The sequence below is a fragment of the Sciurus vulgaris genome, assembly GCF_902686455.1.
Source record: "Sciurus vulgaris genome assembly, chromosome: 6".
NCBI classification, from domain to species: Eukaryota; Metazoa; Chordata; class Mammalia; order Rodentia; family Sciuridae; genus Sciurus; species Sciurus vulgaris.
The window spans coordinates 34,185,825-34,202,383 of NC_136466.1; the positions used below are offsets into that span (position 1 = coordinate 34,185,825).

Genomic DNA, 16,559 nt, shown 5'->3' on the forward strand with positions numbered 1-16,559 from the left:
CAAATCCATTATGTTGAAATCCTAGCCATGAAAGTTATGGCATTAGGAGGTGGGAATGGGAGGTGATTAGGTCATGAGAGAGGAGACTTCATGAAAGGGTTTACTGCACTTATCATAGAGACCCAAGAGGATGCATTCCCCACTTTCATAATTTGGTGTTACAGTGAAAAGCCTCTTGTGATAAATCAAGTCATAACTAGATACCAAATCTTCCTTTGCCTTGGTCTTGGACTTCCAGCCTCCATGACTGTGTGAAATATATTCTGTTGTTTGTCTGTGGCATTTTGTTATAGCCAAATGGGATAAAATAATCTCCAGTGTATGTTAATTGGGAAATTTTTATCAAAGTGACAGGAACTGAACCCTTGATCAACTAAACAAAGGTAAGTATAGAAATATTTTCAGGTAGTATTGGAGTCAGTAATTCTAGGATTATTTGGACTATTTTTTCTCAATATATCTCATGCCCTTTTTGTGGATTAGGCAGTTGAACCCTGGTCACTGTTATGTACAACTAACATTTTCACGACTTTGCAACTAGCAAAGAAATATCATCAGAGCAAGCAACCAGGAGAGGATTTCAATAAGCCCATCATGGGTCATATGCAATCACCACAGTCCGTTACTGTGACTGGATGGCCTGGTAGGGTGCAAAGCTGCTTTTCCCAGTGTGCCTTTTATGTAATAGAAGCCATGCACTTACATACCATGGTTTTCTACCAGGTGGCAGTCGAATGAGGTATTCTATCAAAATGTGTATGTGATAATTTTATTGTAGACAAAACACATTTTTAGTAACTTTCTCAGAGAAAGAAATCATATGAATTATCAGTGGTCCTGTTTGGGTTAGTAGCCAGTGGTGATGCAGTATATTGATTCAATTCAGTTGGATCAATTTGCCTGCACATGTGACCAGCTACTCCACAAAAGAAGATATGTGCTCCTGAGAAAATGAAAGCATTATATACTCACCATAAAATATTTATTTTGGGGCTACTGTTGTGGCCCAGTGGCAGAGCACTTGCCTAGCATGTGTAAGGCACTGGGCTTGATTCCCAGCACCACATATAAGTGAATGAATTAAATAAAGGTCCATCAACAACTAATACATATTTTTTTAAAAAAATATTTATTTTGGATTACATACCTTCATTTAATGTCACACATATACATTGACATTTTGATATAGTTTTGCTTCTCCAAGCTAGCTTCACTCAAGTCTTAGATGTGGCATTCAGTTTTTTCATGCCTGAGACCCCAAATGCTTTTATCTGCTTTAATCTCACCACCAGGTTCCCACTGTCAAGACCTTGTAAAACTCAGTGTTCAGCTGATCTGCCCCACCACCTGTGCTCAATTTCTCTCTCTCACTTAAATTTGGAAGAGTTTCCACTCATCTTGAAACCCTCAGGCCTGTACTCAACACAGAATTTTCAATCTCACTGTACCTCTTAGCTTTGGACTATTGGAACTACTGGTGAGAGAAACTAGGACTTTCAATGCTGCAAGACTCCCATAGCTGTGGCTAACGTGTGTTCACCAAACTGTGCCAAATGCTACTCTATAAAAAAAAAAAAACCCTTTCCACAAAAGATGACTCAGCGACAGCCAAGAAACACTTGATAGCTTAACAGAATTTTATATACTCTGCAAGCACCAAGACAATTGAAAGTTGTCCTTAGTTATTCGTATACCCAGATAATTTTAGGAGACATTGGGGATCCCTCCATTATTAACTTTGGGGTTATTTTTCCCCATGTAAATGAGTAAGAGTGGACAATGATCAAGTGAGAGATGATAATTTGGAAGAGTCTGCACCCTTTTCTCTGCTTGATGAACACCCTAGCTCACAGAAATAATGTCTTGGCTGGCCAGATGTTGGGTGGCCATTTGTTATCTATTGTAGCCAGATACTGTACCCAGTGTTAGTTCTTCATCCAGGAACTCGGACAGCATGACTAACCCACCTTTGCAGTCTAGTGAGTACTCACCAACATTATATGTGATGGTAAAGTGTAAGTCATTAGACATCCTATGAATCTAAGTTGGTGGATCTTGATACAGGCATTGTGATTCACAGTGAAGCTGCTGCTCCATTTAATTGCCATGCTACTTGAAATTTCTACCACTTTTTTTTTATCAAAAGACCATTCATTTTCTCCTCTTAGGAATAGTTAGCAAAGATTTTCTCCCATTCTGTAGGTTTTCTCTCGCATTTTGAATCATTTCCTTTGCTCTGCAGAAGTTTTTAATTTGATAACATCCCATTAATTAACACTTGGCACTATTTCCTGATCCTTAGACATCCTATTGAGAAAGTTGTTGCCTGTGCCTATATGTAATAGTATTGACCATACTTTTCCTTTTAGTAATTGCATAGTTTCCTATCAAATTCCTACTTCTTTTGATCAATTTTGAGTTTATTTTTGTGCAGGTTGAAAAATAGAGATCCAGTTTCATTCTTTTACATGTAGATAACCAGTTTTCCCAGCACCATTTGTTAAAGAGGCTGTCTTTTCTCCAATGTATGTTTTTGGCACCTTTGTCAAGGGAGATCACCATACCTGTGTGGGTTTTTCTCTGCATCTTCTTCCATTGTGCACCATTGGTCTGTGTGTCTGTTTTTAAGTCATTACCATGTGTTTTTTTTTTTTCATTGCTATAGCTTTGTAGTATATTTGAAGATAGGTATTGTGATGCCTCCAGTATTACTTTTTTGGCTTAGAACTGTTGTGGCTATTCTGGGTCTTTTATTCTTCCAAATGAAATTTAAGACTTTTTTCTAGTTATGTGAATAATATCCTTTGTATTTTAATGAGGATTGCATTGAATTTGTTTATTGCTTTTGGTAGGATGTTCATTTTGACAATATTAATTCTGCCTATTCATGACTGTGGGAGGTCTTTCCATCTTCTGAGGTCTTCTTCAATTTATGTCTTCAATGTTCTGTAGTTTTCATTGTAGAAATCTTCCACCTCCTGGTTTGATTCATTCTTCAATATTTTCTAAGACTATTGTGAATGGGAAGGTTTTGCTGACTTCTTAGCAGATTTGATGTTGGTCTACAGAAAAGCTCTTAATTTTTGTATGTTGATTTTTTAAATTACTTCTATGCATATCATATCATCTGCAAACAGTGATTATTTGACTCTCCTGTTTTCATCCCTTTTATTTCCTATTCTTGCTTAATTGCTCTGACTTGAATTTCTATCACTGTATTAAATAAGAAAAGTGAGAGTGGACAACTTTTTCTTTTCCTAGATTTTGAAGGAATTGCTGTCATTATTTCCCCATTTATCATAGGTCGACTTGGGTTTTTAATATACAGCCTTATGATATTATAGTAGTTCCTTCTATCCCTAGTTTTTCTGTGTTTTATCATGATGGGTATTGAATTTTGTCAAAGGCTTTCTATACATCTTTGGAGATGACTAAGTAATTTTTGTCCTTAGTTTAATTTATGAAAAAAAAATATATTTGTTCATTTGTATATTTTGAACCATCCTTTCATCTCTGGAATAAAACCAACTTGGTCATGATTTACACTCTACTTAATATGTTGTTGAATACAATTCACTAATACTTTAAGAAATTTTGCATCTAAATTCATCAGGGATGTCAGTCTGTAGTTTTCTTTCTTGAATGCATCCTTATTTACTTTGGGTCTGAGTGTGATACTGGCTTCATAGAATGAATATGAAAGTGTTAAATCCCTTTTCATTTTATGGAATAATTTGGGGAACATTGGCATTAGCTCTTTTTTAAAGGTTTATTATAATGCACATGAGAATCCATCTGGTTATAGACTTTTCTTCTTTGGAATGCCTACTATTAGTTCTTCTATCTCATTACAACTTATTGCTCTATTGAGGATTTCTATGTTCACATTATTCATTTTGGGCAAATAGTATGTGTCTAGAAATGTATCCATTTTTTTCTAGGTCTTCTAACTTCTGGAGTATGAGTTTTCAAAATAGTTCCTAGTGGTTCTTAGGATTTCTGTGATATCTGGTGATTTCCCATTTTTCATCTCTAATTTTACTTATTTGGATCTCCTCTCTTTTTCTTTTAGTTAGGTCAGCTAAGGACTTATCGAACTTTTTATCTTTTCAAAGAATCAATTTTTTATTTTATTTATCCTTTGTTTTATTTCTTCTCATTTTATTTAGGCTCTATCTTAATTATTTCCTTCCACCTACTGATTTTGGAATTGGTTCGATCTTTTTCAAGGGCCTTTGGATGAATCATTAGGTTGTTTATTTAGGATCTTTTTGATTTTTGTATACAGGCATTTATGGCTAAAAACTTTCTTCTTAGACCTGCCAGCATAATATCTCAGAGGTTCTGGTATATTATATCATTATTCTCATTTGAGGCCAAGAATTTTTAATTACCACTTCACTTCTGCTATCACTGATTCATCATTCAAAAGTGTGTTATTCAAAATCTATGTGTTGGAATCATTTCACTGGTATCTTTGATATTGATTTCTAATTTCCCTCCATTTTGATTAGATAACAGGCAAGAAATCATATCAATTCTTTTTTACATTTCCTAAGAGTTGCCTGTGGTTTCAAATATGTTCTAATTGCAAAAGACTCCAGGAGTCTCTGAGAAGAATATGTATTCAGTTGTTGTTGGATAAGATATTCTGTAGAAGTCTGTTAAGTCCATTTGATTTATAATATTTTTCATGCTCAAGAGTCTTTACTGAGTTTTTGACAGGATAACTTATCTAATAGTAAGATAGGTGCCTTGAAACCATCCAGTATTATTGTACTGAAGTCTATCTGAGGCTTCAATTGGAGTGGTGTCTCTTTTATTTAATTATTTACACCCCATGTTTTGGGTAAAAATATGTATTATTTCTATATCTTCTGATTGGATTGTTCCCTTTGCCAGTATGAACTGATTTTCTTTGTCTTTTCTAATTAATTTTGGTTTGAATTCTGCTTTGTAAGATCTGAGAGTAGATATTCCTGATTGTTTTGGGAGTTCATTTGCATGGTATATCAAATTACATTTTTTCCCCTTTCAGCCAGTGGCTGTCTTTGCCTGTAAAGTGAATCTGTTGCAAAAAACATAGAGTTGGGTCTTGTGATATAATCCATTATGCCAGTCTTTCTTTTACTTGCAGAATTGAGACCATTTGCATTCAATGTTTTTACAGAGAAATGTTTATTAATACCTGTCATTTTGATTTAATGATAATGTTCAAATTTGTCCACTTTCTCCTTTATTTAGTTACTCTTCAAAGTATAGTAGCTAGTTTTTGTGTTCTTGAGATTGTTTTTTAAAATTCTTCAAGGTACAGCATTTCTTTTTTATTTTTAAATTTAGCCTAGGGTTTTGATGAATTTACTTTTCCTAAAACGTAGCCAGTCAAAAAGTAAATGATGTACACCAATGAAGTATATCATCATGATGAATTTTGTATAAAAAAAATGGCCTGCTGTTTTTGGAGTGATTAATGAGCCCTGTAGTACAAATTAGGAAATGACACAGAATGAAGTACTTTCTTCCATAAGCTATACTTTCTTATTCCATGACACAGCTTTCATTCTGTAAAACTCTGACCCCAAAGAAATTTAACACCTGTTTTATGCCTTTTGAACTTGATGTTATTTCTTTTCCATTACTCTTCCCAGTACCCAGGGTCATCTAGATGCACCTGAAGCTGGTTTGAGATCCAAGGCAGGCAAAAACTCTGAATGCAGATAATATAAATTAGGACTAACAGTAAATTATGCATGATTGGCATGTCATGATCTTCATCTAGGATGATAAGCACCAAATCTGATACCTGAAAATCTCTAGACTCTCTTTTCAGGGTGCCTTGAAGATACTGAAGACATGTTCTGGGACATTTGATTTAACTGCTTATTTTCTTCTTCATTCAACTGTAATGTTTGTTCTGAGAGTATTACATGCAGATCTCCATTGCTGAATTCGCAAATTCATTGTCTTTATTTTGTAAAATTTCCTCAAAGTATACTAGGTCTCTTTCAATTTTTTAATTTTGTTTTCACTTTCTTCACTTTCCTTTATTACTACATCAAACTTACCTTCCTATTTGCTTTTTAAAGGCTGTAGTACTTTTTGATGTTTTTTCTTTTTGTGTTATTTCCAGGGAACATTTTATGTTTTCAATAATGTTTCTTATTTCCAATACTGTACACTTTACAGAATTTGAGAAGTCATACTGTTCTTTTTGTACCAAAGAACTTGCTCTGAAGTGGTCTTCTTTGATGATTTGTATAGAGAAGTGAGAGTCTTTGTTGCCACCTGCAGCAACAATCTCACGGTAATTTATCAGAGGTGGACTGGAACTGAACTACTTCTATTATCTTTATCCGGGCTACTTCCTTGCTTATTTGCTTGTTCGCTACTTTATAGAGGAAGAGAGGCTTTGCTTAGAGGAAGAGAGACTTTGCTTAGAGGAAGAGAGACTTTGCTTAATTTTAGAGGTGCTACTTCTTAAAGGTCTGCTGCTTCTTCTTAGAGGTGCGTCCTGCATTCTGCATCCTAAAGGTGTGTGCTAGAGGTGTGTGCTATCAGTGCTTTCTATCAGAGGTGCTTCTTAGTGGTGCGTCCTGTGAACTGCAACCTTCATTCTGTGATCTGCGACCTAGAGTTGTATGCATAGTCCTGCGTTCTGCAATCTGAGATCCCTGCGTTCAGCAACCTATCAGAGGTGATGCTTATCAGAAGTGCTTCCTATAGGTGCCGTGTCTTATATACCTAAGGCAGCCAATCAGCTTAGGATTAAGTAGCACGGTTGGAGCATGCGCCACAGTACCAATCAAGAAAGAATAAGGAACATCTGCTGATCACTAGCGCAGAGGAGACATTAACTAATCAGGCAAAGGTAGATCACGCTGTATTAACACTAATTATGCGCCACCTCTTGGCCCAACACCAGCCGCCATCCTAGGGCTCTCTGCAAGTCTTCTACAACAACTCCACATTTTTCCAGGTGAATGTTCAGAGAAGCATGATCTCCAAAATCCTCTTTACCATATGTATTTCTACCCTACATAGTCTACTATCTATTGCATTGATAAGTGATGAATAAAGTGATTCCACCATCACCTCTGGACTTTGTGGATCACTTGTAAGATTAGGAAAAAAAATAAATTTTCTTGAATCACAAAATCATTCACAGCAGACATAAAATCTGATTCAGGACTTTCGTTAATGAATCCAAGTCTACAGAAACATGGTGAATAGTTTGTTCTATGTTTGGTTGAGGGATAGTTATAAAATCAAATGTTATAAAATCTCTTTTATCTGGAGATAATTCTTCCAAGGGACATACTGAAGGACATAAGGGGCCCTGAACAGTGAAAGGAATAGGAGTTCTTGGTAGAAGTTGCAATTCTTTTTACAATTTCTATCCATGGGGAAGAATCCAAGACTGTGGGGATGCCTGACTCACAGATGTTTTTTGTTCATTCAGTAAATCTATAATGGTCTGTGACATTTTATCCAAACTTTGTGCTGCCTTTACCAAATTATGTAGGGCACGTTCATGCTGGTGTTGAGATCCAAAGTTACAAAGTATAGGAAGCCTGAGGAATGGTTGAACTTCTGAGGGACAAATGATTGAAAATACTGTGAACTTTTAATGAAATATCTGGAAGTTCAGTCACTTTTGAGGCTTCTGAGTGTAAAAAGAAAGGAGCCAAGAGTCCAGTCCCTGAAACAGTTTCTTATAAAAGACTTCCTAAATAATTTCCCAAAGGATTCCCTTCTAGACTTTTCAACTTCATATAATTGTTTTCTATTTTTCAGTAAAACACCAGCCCACTCCCTAAGGTGTTAATGAACATTTTTCTCCTTACAACCTCAACAATAGCTAAGTAGTATATCTGAATATCTACACTAAGATTTTCAACAATTTTAGCTCTTTCTAACAACTCTATTACAAGGCAGAGCAAAGCTTGAAATTTCTCTCCATCTTGATCAACATGTAGCATCCCAAAGCAACACCACCTGAGTGAGCTCTTTCTGTTCATTCACCAGCTGACCACAGGTAGCAAACACCTGGTCCTTTGATGCCTTCCATATTGTGATTATCAAGTTTGGCAATAGTTTGATTGAATTCTACTATAAAATGGTAAAATATCTCTGAACAAAGTCTGCTCGTAGAATCATAGCACTTCCTGACCAAAGATTCCACATTGTTAGGTCTATCTTGAACATTTATCAGAGTATCAAAGAAACACTAAAAAACCAGCAGATCACTGTCTTTAGTATCTACTGAAGTTTCATCTTGCTGTATAGTACTTTGACAAGATTTCCTAATTTCTTTGCCACTTTCATTGTCTGTGGTATCTGGCTCTACATGATCCACTTGCTTATTAAATGAGGTTAACAAAGATGTGCTAGTTGTTCTAGGCATATCAGGAGAAAGGACCAGTTCAGTATATCTTTTCTTCTCAGTCTTTTCTGAGCCTTCACTTTCACTTAAAGATTTCAGTCTTCCCAAGCATTCCCAGTAACTATGCCTGGTTAGGCACTCCAATGGAATCTTGGCCATTACTGAAATTGCAGTTTCTAAATGAGTAAGTTTTAACTTGATGTTTTCTATTGATTGCAGATAAATGAAATAAATACTTTCGAACTTTGAAAGTAGATTTGGTATGAATTTAAGCAATTCTCCAGCCTGTCCACGATTGCTGCCCAGACTTGATGTTGAAGATTTTCATCAGACAAGACCTTTGCAAAAAGAAAAAAGTTTATTGGCAGCTTCATATATTTCCACTGCAAGTTGTGTCCTTGAAGCAATAGTGTGAAAACCTGCAGGCATCATAAGAGACACTTCAACTTTTATTTCCATGTCATTTTCTGCTTAAAATGTTGTTTTAGGAATAGCAGGTGCACAGTTACATAAGATCATTTCTTGGTTAAAAAGAAACACTGGATTTGTGTCTATCCCATTGCTGTAGGTGCACACCTTAGATCTATAGCCATGCATTCTCCTCTATTGACCACAAGTACCTGAAGCTGAATAGCAATCTTGTATTGGCTTTGAATGACATGTTTAAGATCTGTCACAGTTTGTACTGTAAATTCAGTGCCAAAGGTTACGGTACTTCCAGAATTAATCAGAAACACATATAACTTCATGATGATTTCTCTGGATTCCATGAGCTTCTGCCTCTCCCTCTGATATGATTCCAACAGGCACTGGGAAAAGCTTTACCACTCTTCTTAAGCAAATTAAAACTGGCTTATGTTTCCTTTGCTTGATATTGGTAATTGAATGGTATTATTTGTTAAACTCAGAGAACCAGCAGGGCCTTCTCTTCAGCTGGTGGCAACAGCAATCTGGCAGCCTCTGGCTTCATCTTCCACCACTGCCTCATCCTTGGCAGTGGCTGCCAGCTGCCAATTCAGCATTGCTAACTGACATAACTGTCCACCGTCACCCAAACACCAGCAGAAGGGAGGGCTCAGGACAGAAAAGCACACAATTAGGCCCCTCGGTGCTGGTCAGGAAGCTGCGGTCGTCAGAGCCAAGGGGCTTGGGCAACAGGAGGAAGCAAGCAGTGCATAAGGTTTGACAGGGCCAGGGACATGGCCACCCTGTACAGTCAGTATTCTTTAAGTACATTCTGTGTGCAAGCTTAGTGTTCATGAATTCTTTTACATTTGGCTTAAGAGTTTTTATTTCATCTTCAAATTTGAAGGATAGCTTTTTCTTAATATAGCAATCTTGGTTGACAGTTGTTTTCTTTAAGGAATTGGAATACATCATTCCACTTCCTCTGGGATTTTAGAGCTTGTGCTAAAAAAAATCAGAACTAATGATAGGCTTGATCTAAATGTGACCTGTCAGTTTTCTCTTTGAGGCTTTTATAAGTTCATCCATTTTTCTGTATGTTAGGCATTTAATTATAACAAGTCTTGGAGAAGTTCTTTTTTGATCTTGCCTATTTGGGGTTCTGAATGCCTCCAGGATCTGGATATCCATCTCATTCTTAAGATTTGGAAAAGTCTGACATAATTTCCCAAAAGGGATCATCAATTTTATTAACCTACATCTTATTACTCTCCTCAATTCCAGTTATTCTTAAAATTGCCTCTATATTTTCATAGAGTTCTTACATGTTCTCCTTATGTTTATGTATTTTCTTTAATATTTCCTGAGTGTTCAAGGCTAACCACTTTATATTTCAGCTTTGAGATTCTGTCATCTGTATGGTCTGCTTGATTAGAGACTTTCAAGTGAACATTTATTTAATTTACTGTACGTTTCATACCCAAGATTTCTGTTTGAATCTTTTTAAATATCTCTACTTTTTATTGAATTTCTCATTCATATGTTGTTCTGACTTCCTTAATTGATTCAGTTATTTATTTAGTTCCACAGGAATGCCTCTGTCCTGTGAAATTTTAGTGTGCTGGTAGGTCCGCAGCACCCCAAAGGACAGATGGAAACAGACAGTAGTAACAACTCATGCAAATAGTATGAAATATTCAATAAGTATCCAGTTCTTATTATGACATCCACAAAATTAATTACCACAAAAACAGGAATGGTGAGGTCAGCAGTTGCCAACAATAAAAACAAAAACCACAAACTCTATCTGACTTTAAAGCAAATTGTATATATCATCCACAGCAGGAAGAACTGCAATAATATGAGTGGTAGGGGCAGAAGTTATATAAACCAATTAGTTCTAAAAGAGGTAAAAATACAGTTAAGAGAAAGGAAAATGTGATAGGAGGTAGAAGAAAGATTAGAATATTCAGAAAGCAAACAAAACTTGTGAAAACATGTAACAGATGATAGTTATAAGGAGGAGGAAAAATAGAAGAAGCAAAGCAAATGAAGGAAGAAAGAACAAGAGAATTGGGCTGTTAGCAGAAGTAAAGAGAGAAAGAAAAATAAATGAAACAAACACAAACTTAACCAAAATACATAAAACTAAAATCCTTCTCAAGAGACAAGGCAAGGAAAAATAACTACATTAAACATGCTAAAAGTGACAAAAATAAATATGTATATGCATGTATGTTCATGAACCAATAAGTACAGCAAGAACACAGACACACAAAGTGGAAATAAGAATTCTTAACAGAAAATGAAGGAATTGTTTTCACCCAAGTGGTCAAAATAGTTCAGGAGACTGGATGTTCACTGCCTGTGCCCAATTGTCCATTTTTCTGCTTCTTCTGAGCTATGACTAAGAGTAAGCAAGGGCTTCTTTTTCTGTAATTCACCAGGCTCCCATTTGGGGTGGTCTAAGACTGAAGTTGGTTGAAATAGCTCTCAACTTTTCTTTCCAACAGTATTAGACAGAATGGAATGGGAAGTACTTTAATTGGAGTTTTGTCTGCATAGACCAGATCAATGCACTCCCAGAGTGGGGCTGCTGCACAAGTCTATGGGTTTTTGCAACTGATGCTTACATCTCATAAGGTCTTAGGAGTTTTATTGGGTGGTATGTGCTCTAGAGAGTTTAGATTGACACACCCCTAGGGACAAGCACATACTGATCTCTGCTATGAATCTTGATATCATAGGTTTCACTGGATTCTACTCATGGGACAAAAGAACCAATCCACACATTCTGCTGCCCACAAACACAGCCTTCCAAGCCTTAGACCCTGAGTGTATTCACACCTTCCTCCTCAGTTTCTTCATTGGTCACCTGTGCCACCAAACTCAAAGAAGTATCTGTGTTGAGCTCTGCTTCATTTTTCTCACTGAATCCCCCTGGGTACAATCTTTTCTGTGACTGCTTCACTCATATTCTTCTTAGTACACCCTAGGCCACACAGTAAATGACAAGGCAGCATGGCAATGTTTGGTATGACCTCCTTGATCCCACTGCATATGATTTTGTCCAGTATAACAGGAATTCTTGAGCTAAAATTATGTTCAAAGGACCTAACTAAACACTGCTTTTCCTTGTTTATTTGGGGTTCTCTAAGTGGCAGAGAACCACTTTGTGGCAGAATGACCACCAATACCTCTATCTACACCTTAGCAAAGAAGCCACATGGGGAGCTGACTCCATTTCCACATCTTTAATGGAGGCTAAATAACAAAGTTCCTTGTCTAAACAGATTAAAGATTCTGGTGCTCAATTTGCCATACTTTAGTCTGTTCACCATGGATAATAAAAGCATTTAGTGAAAAATAAATGAACACTGTTTGTGCAAGAAAACCACAAGGGCACTATCACAGTAGTTTTAAGATATCAGAATGAGTCATCAAGTATCAACAGAATAGATGGATCCATGCTGCTGCTTCCACAGGTCTCCACAGGGATTTACACCACATTTTCACTTCAACTGCTTGGCTAATTTGTGCTGATTGATAATCAGGGACTTCTACAGAACAGGAATTGGTATTTTTTTAAATTTATTTTTATCGTAAACAAATGGGATACATGTTGTTTCTGTTTGTACTTAAGTGCTGCACATATGTCTCCATCAATGCCTCCTGAAGGTGAATGCTGATGAAATAATTCCATAATTCCAGCCTTGAACAGTTTTCCTATGGTTTTGTCAGAAGGTATGTTTTACCTAAAGTCTTATCTCTCATGAAAGAGTTGTCATTTGAACCAGAATTAGCAAACGTGCTTTGTATTCTTCCTTAAATGAGACATTTTCCATACATCAAATATTATAGCGACCAATTATTTGTCTGAATAAATTATTAAATACTTTGCCTTTACTGAAGAAGCAATCAGATGCATCTCAAGTAAAGTTTAATCCTTCCTCTGCAATGCCCAAACTTCTCAGTGGCTCTTTTTGCTGCCTATGTTGCTACTCATCTGAATTTTATTTTGTATAATTTCCTCTGCTCTACACTATAGAGAAAATCAGAAAATAGTCTTATCCAATCATGACCATGACTCTTCTGAAGCTCAGCAAGAGTTATAATTATCTCCATTTGACTTTCAGTAGGGTCTCGCGCCCATGATGGCCATGCTTTTGTTTCCAGTACTCTTTTCTCTCTTAGATGATGCTTTTTCCTCTTCTGTGGAGGCAGATGAGGTCATTTAACATCATCTCTCTCCTTATCTTAGTATCTTATAAGTGCTAATCCGAATTTAGCCATCATGATTGTGTGTTCGTGTATTTTTTCTCTTTTAATCCCCATAGGATTTCCACATTTCTATCTCAAAGTCTGAAAAAAATTTTTACTACTGAGTGTATACATTTGTATGACTTTATATGTTTCCCTGTATAATCAGTTTTAAAGTGTTTAAGTTTTTTTTCAATATTTTCCTCATTTTAGGACCCACTTTCATCTAAATTAGAAGGAAAAATTAATATTAGAAAATTTATAAATTTGTATATATTTAAAAAGTTAAATAGGAGGAAATCTAATGAAAAAATTGGTGGATACACAGAGCTTTTATGAAGATGGTCTGGGTCCACAGTCACAGAGACAAGACCTAGATCACCTAATTTTTTTTGTTAATTTTCAGACAATCTGAGCCCTCAGGAACAACTCAGGAACTAGAAAAACACAGCTCTCTCCCTTTTTCCACCCTTCAGTCAATCTTGCTCTTTTTTAAAAATGTTTTATTTGTTTTAATTAGCTATACATGACAGTAGAATGCACTTTGATACATCATATATAATGGAGTATAATTTTATATATATCATTATATATATATTTTATATATATGTATATACATATATATACATAGAGTAATAATATTTGATTCATTCTACTATCCTTCCTACCACCATACCCCCTCCCCTCCCTTCACTCTCCTCTACCTAATCTAATGTAACTCTATTCTTCTCTAGCCAATCCCCACCTTGTGAATTAGCATCCACATTCTTCTCCTTCTCTTCCACTGAGTAGAAATCCTTCCTTCTTCCTTTGTACAACAGAGTTCCTGATTACATTAGGCCTGGAGAAGATGCTAACACATACCCCTTGACTTCTTAACAGGCTGGGGAAGGGTATGCTTACCGTATGTTTCCTCTTTGCCTTCTCTTCAGGGTGCAACTCTTTGGAGGTTACTCAGATCAGGTAACTTTCTTTCAGAAGCTCACATCTCCAAAAGTTAGCCAATGGTGATTAAGAAAAAAATCTGTACCTGAAGGAACAACATATAAATTAGAGCAAGGTTATTTGTTCACTAAATAGTTGACCTTAGCAGTGTTCAGAACAGCATCAGGGTTATTGTGAAACCAGCTATTACTAAGGGCTCAACAATGCATTGTGACCTATTGATGACATCACACAGTCTAAGGACCCAGGTAGTATTCACAGTATAGCAGCATTGCTAGAAACCATCTGCTAAGGTGGCAATTTTTATACAATGAAAATTTTATCATTAACTTGAACATTCATACATTGTACTTGATACCAAATCTAGAGATAATGGGAATTAAACAAAGGAAATCCTTCTACGTGTCTATGAACAGTGCATTACTCAGTCTCTCCAATGATGAGGATGTAGCAGTACCAGACAGGGCCAGGCTCAGCACTATGCCTGACTCAAAATAAAAAAGTAAAGGCTGTATGTCATTAGTGCTATTTACAGTATGTAGAAAACTAGGTGAGAGGCATATTGGAATAAAGTTGTGGGTCTTAGAACATCTCATGCATCCGTACATCCCCAGCAGTTATTGAATTTTCCCTGACGCTGGTAATGTTCTCCTGTCTCTTCACAGTCAGATTTTTCTCTTCTGCCACTCTTCCTGATTACTTCTACATTGGCAGGAAGAAGACAATGACCAGCTCCAGCACACCTGGTCTTTGCCAGGAATTCTCTTCTGGTAAAGCCCTTGTCTCTCACTCTGCTGAACTCTATCCTTCAGCACATTGTGTCTTCTGAAAACGCCTGGGTCTTATACAGAGTTTGAGCTCTGAGGAAGCTTTATTTTACCTCCCACCCACTTTTGAATGCAACTTGTCTTTCAGGGTCTATATGTTTTTACCCTTAGTCAATACCTGCCATGGTCTAGCCTCTGTCATTCTTCTACTGCCATAGGCTCCTTCCTTTGATGTTCTCTTATGTACCATAGTCACTGAATGAGAGACACATTTATCAATAAAATATCAGATTTTCAAACTATTTGAAAATGTAGAAGGAGAAAGTAGACACTGTCAAATTGATAAAAATGGGAGGATAAAACTGTATCATATGATCATCTAAATGCAACCTAATAAGGAATCTTCATGAACTAAAATATTGACTCTTGAGGTCATGTTGGAGAATAATAAAGCAACATTTCATAAAACAAGAGAGGTGAATAACCTACTGCTCTATCATATCAATTTATAAAGGGATATGTACAAGGATGGTATCCCTAGCACCATGTGTTCTTTGGGAGATTGGGATTTTAAGCCTCTAATTGAAAAGAATGAATAAACAAATGTTGGAGGATGATGGGTATTGATTCATTTCCAAGGACAGAGATCAAACTGAGTAAAATACGCCATGTGAAGGAACATCATGAGGGGACCATTGATTAGGGATCAAACAGAAAACATGACTATGAAGTAATCATGAGTGCTTACATGAACAGGCTGCTACATAACAAGAGTGAGGTTATTGTTAACTCAATTATCTTTAATTTTTAACAGGACAAAAATATTTCACCTGCAAGGAAATCACTTACATAGTCCCAGATCCATGGAAAAGGGTTATTCTTATTTTATTGGTTTCCTACTGCTTACAAAAAAAATTACCAAAATCTCATCACTTAAAATAAAAATGTACATCTTGTAGTTCTTGAGATCAAAAGTCCAACGAGGGGCTTGAGACCTAAAATTAAGGTGTCAACAGGGATGCTTCTATCTGGAAACCCAACTTGAGGATCTTTCCATTGCCCCCACCAGGAGATTCCAGAATTGCTTGCAATCCTTAGCTGTTGTTCATGATCTTCATCTTTTAATATCTTCTTCCATGGTCACAACTCCACTCTGAGTGTACCCTCTTAGCTGCCTCTCGTGAAAGTCACTGTGATGAATTTAACTGTACCCAAATGGTCTAGGAGAATCTTCCTGTTAAAAGTCCTTGACTTCATCCCATCTGAAAACTCTTTTGCCTTACAATGTCACATATTTATAGGTCCCATGGAGAGTGGTATTCAAGGAGAGAGTTATTTCTTCATCTTTTTATTCCAAAATAGAATCCCAGGTTTCAGAGAGAATTTGCCTACAGTAAAATATAGTATCATGAGAATGAAGACCTGAAATTGAGCAGAGGTTTGAAATGAATTGACACAGCAATAATATAAACATATTGAATAAAACAAAGCAGAATGAAAGAAACAAAATTGTCACTTGAAATTAAACATTAACAAAAGGAATGAGATGACATTACAATAAAATGTTTCATGCTTTAAAACTCAGGCAAACATTTAATAAAGAACTTCAAGACAGAATAATTGTTCATGTGTATAAGAAAATTTGAAGTGTTTGGAGCGATGGATAATAGAGATGCTAAGCAAGTTATAACTGAATAAATAACCTAATCAGAATGTGGAAGTAATAGAAGGAAGCATCAAATTTTATATTTGGAAAGTAATTTTAGATAAAGTAAGGTGAAGGAAAGAAACAAATCTCT

General features: G+C 36.1%; 2 pseudogenes across 2 annotated transcripts in view; both read right to left on the minus strand.

Annotated features, from left to right (window-relative positions):
- Window positions 1-9,160, minus strand: part of LOC306663647 (RB1-inducible coiled-coil protein 1-like) — a 262,272-nt pseudogene extending 253,112 nt beyond the window's left edge. The window contains exon 1 of the transcript in view: window positions 8,229-9,160. The product of the transcript in view is annotated as an RB1-inducible coiled-coil protein 1-like (transcript). The remainder of the gene's footprint in view (window positions 1-8,228) is intronic.
- LOC306663696 (platelet-activating factor acetylhydrolase IB subunit alpha-like) overlaps window positions 1-16,559 on the minus strand; it is a 428,586-nt pseudogene that overhangs the window by 187,791 nt on the left and 224,236 nt on the right. The gene's annotated exons all lie outside the window — the stretch shown is intronic.